The following is a 5,945-nucleotide window of genomic DNA, read 5'->3' on the forward strand; positions in this document are numbered from 1 at the left end:
GGGTTTTTTTTTTCCCCTTGTACAACTCTTTTGAAAATTGTCTTATTTTTAGTATGTTTTTATTTTACGTGTTGACCCTGCATGTATGTATGTGTACCTTTTGTGTGCCTGGTGCCCTGAGAGGTCAGAAGAGGGCATCAGATTAGAAGTAGAGTTCTGAGGGTCTGGAGCCACTGTGAGGTGCTGAGAACTGAGCAAGGGTCCTCTGCGGGAACAGCAAGTACTCTTAACTGCTGAGCCCCCTCTGGTGGTCTTGATTCTTGTTTATTTGTTCGTTTTCTTTTGTCTTTTTTGTTTTGTTTTGTTTTGCTTTTCCAAGACAGGGTTTCTCTGTGTAGCCATGGCTGTCCTGGAACTCACTCTGTAGACCAGGCTGGCCTCGAACTCAGAAATTCACCTGCCTCTGCCTCCCAAGTGCTGGGATTAAAGGCGTGCGCGCTACCTCCGCCCGGCAGGACAGAGTCTTAAATAGTCCCAGATTACTGACCATGAATTCCTTCTGTAGCAGAGGTCAGGCTCAAACTCCTGATCCTCTCGTCTTTACCTCCCAGATTTTGCGGATTACAGAATTATAGGCAGATGGTACCACACTCAGTCTAGACTGTGAACTCCTTGAGAGCAAAGACTACACTGAACACAGTACTTCTTTGTGTAGCCTAGATTTCCACTCATAGCTATGTACTTAGGCAATTTCATTTCCCTTGCAAATTGGAAAGAAATGTTTTAGTTTTTTTAAAGTAAATGATCTGAGACTGGGGTGAAGGGTCAGTGGAAGAGCATATATTTAGCATGCACAAAAGCCCTGCATACCATCCCCAGGACCATGATTCAGAAATACAGTACATTCTGGGATGGAACCTGCCAGGCACAGACGTGAGCAAAGAAGCCTCAGTAAGAAGCAGCTGAGAGTTCTAATGTCTGTTTACTTCCAAACAGCGCCATGAGGATAATTAATGTTTGTCCACGTCTTTGAGATCCTCAGATGAAAGGACGCTCGGAGAGTCTAGAATTATTATGGATTCCCAGGACTCTTTCAAAGCCTCAGAACGCATTTCATAGCACCGGTCACAGAACAGCCGGGGCTACTCCTCCAACGGCGGCCTCCCAGCACAGTCTGCGGCGTTCTGGGAAAGCAATTGTGAAAAGCAGGCTGGAGATAAGGAGCATCTAAAGCGAACAAACCCTTGGCTTCCTAAGCAAAGTGAACTGGAGACTCGGGGAGGAGTCCTTCAGTAGGGTGTTGTTGGCCTCTGGGGATGGTAATCTGGCCTGGAGCCTAATCCCACGTCCTGTGTGGGCCTCAGTCACTGACTCCCAGATGTGAGAGTCAGCCTGAGCCTACCTGGACTTGAGGCTGAATGAGCCATCAAGTCATCAATCACATTTCGGTGTTTTTGGATGTGAGGACACAGGCTTCAGAGTCCTGGGCCTTAAGAAGCTTTATGGATACCACTCTGCTCTCTCTCCCACTTCCTGCTTCTCCTTCCCTCTTTGCATTCCTCTCACCTTCTTCTTCTGGATAATACAAGCAATCTCTTTTTAATTTTTTTTAGTGTGTGTGTGTGTGTGTGTGCACGTGCCAGCATGTGTGTGTACATGCCACAGCAGAGATCAGAGAACCTGTGGGAGATGTTCTTGTGGGAACTTGTGTGAGTTCAGTTTCTCCTTCTGCTCTGAGTCCTGGGGATTGAACTCAGGCCATCAGGCTCATCTGCAGCCACTTAGTGATCAGCTGACGTTCTGTTGTGACTCAAACCTATGCTTTAAGCACAGAGTTTCTCCAGCCCCGACGTCCCATGTCTCTCCTCTCCTCCTTTATCAGCCCCTGCAACCTTGTTTTGGCTAACTTGGGTTGCTATCACTTCAGCAGCAGTTCACGCACAATATCTCCTCTGTGCCCAGAGCTGTGACTACCCCGGTTACATGGAGAGAAAAGAATCCCAGCCCTTCTGCAGGCCCAGGCAGACCCGGAGCTATAATGAAGCAGTAAACCAGAAGATGCTATTAGGGCGTGTCTCAAATGGGTTGGAAAAAGATCAGATGTCTTCCTTCACCTGTGAGTCAGGAAAGAGGGAAGGAAGGAGGGAGGGCGGAGGGCAGGAAACTAGGAAAGGACTGAGGCTGACAGGCCTTAGGCCTTGTGTGAACATAAAGCTACTCTTGCTTTACATTTTGAGGAATGAGAAATCTATTAGACAAAGAGTCAAGACAACGTTCACAGCAAAGCCCATCTCCTCAGCAAAGCTCATCTCTTCAGCAAAGCCCATCTCTTCAGCAAAGCCCACCTCAGCAAAGCCCATCTCCTCAGCAAAGCCCATCTCAGCAAAGCCCATCTCAGCAAAGCCCATCTCAACAGAGCCCATCTCAGCAAAGCCCATCTCAGCAAAGCCCATCTCAACAGAGCCCATCTCAACAGAGCCCATCTCAGCAAAGCCCATCTCAGCAAAGCCCATCTCAGCAAAGCCCATCTCAGCAAAGCTCATCTCCTCAGCAAAGCCCATCTCCTCAGCAAAGCTCATCTCATCTCCTCAGCAAAGCCCATCTCCTCAGCAAAGCCCATCTCAGCAAAGCTCATCTCCTCAGCAAAGCAGGCTGCCATTTTCCATTCTTTGAGGGATCCGTTTGGTTAGGCTGTTGGGTGAGATGAGGCATTCCCATGCTTTCATGTTTGGCATACTCAGAAAGCCTGGGACTTGATTGAAAAGAGCAATAGTGAGATCACAAAAGATTCCATCCCCAACACTAACCTAGAATGTGTAAGTTGTTTAATTTTGTTTGCATTTGAGATAGGGTCTCATATAGGCCAGGCTGGTCTCAAACTCAAGTCATTAAGTATAACCCTGAACTACTGATCCTCCATACCTGCTTCCTGCTTCCTAAATTCTATGGATTACAGGAAATGAGAGAGAGAGAGAGAGAGAGAGAGAGAGAGAGAGAGAGAGAGAGAGAGAGAGAGAGAGAGAGAGAGAGAGAGAGAGAGATTATTTTTAAGGACAAAAAATATGCACAAAGCCACAGGTTTTGTTGTTGTTGTTGTTGTTACTGATTTTTTGAGATAGGGTTTCTCTGTGTAACCCTGGATGTCCTGGAACTCACTCTGTAGACCAGGCTGGCCTCAAACTCAGAAATTCACCTGCCTCTGCCTCCCAAGTACTGGGATAAAAGGCGTGCGCCTCCACTGCCCGGCCCAGTCTTTTTGTTTTGCTTTGGGTTTGGTTTTTTGTTTGTTTTTTGTTTTTTGAGACAGGGTTTCTCTGTGTAGCCCTGGCTGTCCTAGAACTAACTCTGTTGACCAGACTGTCAGAGCTCTCTTGCCTCTGCCTCCCAAGTGGTGAGATTTAAGGCCTACACCACCACCGCCCTCCCCTCCAGCTGTCCATGTTTTGTTTTGTTGTTTAGTCTGGTGTTGGGGTTGGTGACTAAGGGCCAGCAGGACTGATCTTTACATAATCTTATGGTTCTGAGAGGAAACCCTGTGAATGGTCTTAAGGCTGTAGGATTTGTTGACTATCAGCAGAACTTGCAGAAATCACTGGGAAGCATGTGCTTTGGTCTCTTCTTGTTCACACAAACCAGGGAGACCTGACCCTTGAGTCTTCTCGGCAGGGTGCTGCTCCTGGCCTGGATTCTCACCAGCAGCCTTCAGTTTGACTCCTGAGTCTGAATGATGCTGATGAACACTTGGTTGGGATTTTGATGGTTTGGGGGTTTAGGGGTGGTCCAAGTGTAGTTGGGATGCTGCAGAAGATGGCGGCCAGGGCTGTAAAGAGCAGCAGAGAGGAGAGAAGGCAGAAGGGGCTGGGTCTTGAAATGCAATCTACTATCAATTGAGCAAATGCTTTGTCCTCAGACGCTCATCGATGGCATTGGACCCTGCACGGGGACATCGGTGTGGGCAGTCTTTGAGTGCTGACTCACACTTTAGGAAAACAATTAGCTAGGACTGAAAAGAGCACTAACTTTCTAGTTCTAGCTGTCTGTGTGTGTACACAAGCAAGTGTACATGCTGGTTTGACCAGATAGAGGCCAGAAGTCAACTTTAAGAGAGTTTTTCTCAATTGCTTTCCACTTTAACTTTTTGTTTGTTTGTTTGTTTGTTTCTCTGTGTAACCTTGGGTGTCCTGGAACTCACTCTGTAGACCAGGCTGGCCTCGAACTCAGAGATCAGTCTGGAGAGATGGCTCAGAGGTTAAGAGCACTGACTACTCTTCCAGAGGTCCTGAGTTCAATTCCCAGCAGCCACATGGTGGTTCACGACCATCTGTAATGGGATCTGATGCCCCTCTTCTGGTGTGTCTGACAGCTGCAGTGTACTCATATACATAAAATAAATAATTTTTTTTTTTAAGCGGGGACGGTTTTGAGACAGGGTTTCTCTGTATAGCCCTGGCCGTCTGGGAACTCACTCTTTTTTTTTTAAATTTATTTATTATATCTAATTACATTGTAGCTGCCTTTAGACACACCAGAAGAGGATGGTTGTGAGCCACCATGTGGTTGCTGGGATTTGAACTCAGGACCTTTGGAAGAGCAGTCAGTGCTCTTAACCGCTGAACCATCTCTCCAGCCCCTGGGAACTCACTCTTTAGAGCAGGCTGGCCTTGAACTCGGAAATCCACCTGCCTCTGCCTCCCAAGTGCTGGGATTAAAGACAAACGCCACCACCGCCCGGCTTTGCTTTTGCTTTTTGTCTTGTCTTTGTGTCCAAGATTTTGCATTTAAAAATGAGAAATTCTGTGATTTCCCCCCCTCTTCCCCAAGAGCCAGCGGATAACCTTGCAGTTTTCTACATGTATGTCATCTCTTGCTAGAGCCAAAGTCCCTCTTTGATGAGTAGTGTTCTTGCCAGCCTGTGGCCTCCTCACCCTTGAGAGTCACAAGGCAAGGAGCTGTCCCTACCATGTGAAGCTGCCTGGGCCAGCTAATTTGAGGGATATGCACACCCGGCTACCTGGTCTCGAAGACATCTTCAGTGTTCAGCAGTCCCACCTGACCCAGTCAGGAGAGCCTGGCAGCTTCGGGAATCACCGGGTAGGTCAGTCTGCATAGAGTAGCCAAGGGCCAGAATCTGGAAAGCAGACACACATCCTCCTTAGCCCTGGCAGAACACAGTATGTCAGGGTGTGCAGAGAGGTCCGCGCGTCCTTCCAGAGAAAGGCAGAGCGTGAAGGTTTGGATGTGGCCTGTCCCCCTGAAGCCTATGTTAAACTGGGATCTGCATTATGAGACACTAGGAGGTGGACCTTTCAAAGATGATTAGGGCCCTGCAGAAATGAATGGATTAGCCTGTCTGAGGGATTATGGATTAAAGAGCCACCTCAGGAGTTGCGTCAGCTCTAAAGGCCAGTGTAGCTGGAACACTTGGTTCTCTCTGGTCATCTGACACCCAGCACTGTCTCCAGATTCTGGCGGCAAGCAGGCTGTCTCTAGCTGTAGGCTCTCGTGGCCTTAGATTAGAGCTGTGAGCCAAAATAAAGCATCTTTTTATGTTATACAATGTCTGGTGTTTCATTAGAGCAACATGAGATGGATGGAGATGGACATTTTATTATTTGCTTTTCTGCCTTCTAAAAATTCAACTGTGAGCCAGTGTAGTGTTTGCATGCCTTTAATCCCAGCACCTGGGAGGCAGAAGCAGGTGGGTCTCTGTGAGTTGAGGCCAGCCTGGTCTACAGAGTGAGTTCTAGGACAGCCAGGGCTACATATGAAGACCCTGTCTCACAAAAAAAGAAAGAAAGAAACTATCCCAAGTATGAGTTCTTGAAGAATGTTCCATCAATTCACTTAATATTATGCTTCTGATATGACATATTGTTGTGTGTGTGTGTATGTGTAAAAGAGAGGGAGTGAGAGAGAATGTGGATATTAGGGGACAACTGTCAGCCGCCTTACCCGTCCAGTGGAAGTAAGGAGGCAAACACCGAGCTCTTCCCCATGCAGTTTTA

Source organism: Mastomys coucha, unplaced genomic scaffold (assembly GCF_008632895.1).
Source record: "Mastomys coucha isolate ucsf_1 unplaced genomic scaffold, UCSF_Mcou_1 pScaffold1, whole genome shotgun sequence".
Lineage (NCBI taxonomy): Eukaryota > Metazoa > Chordata > Mammalia > Rodentia > Muridae > Mastomys > Mastomys coucha.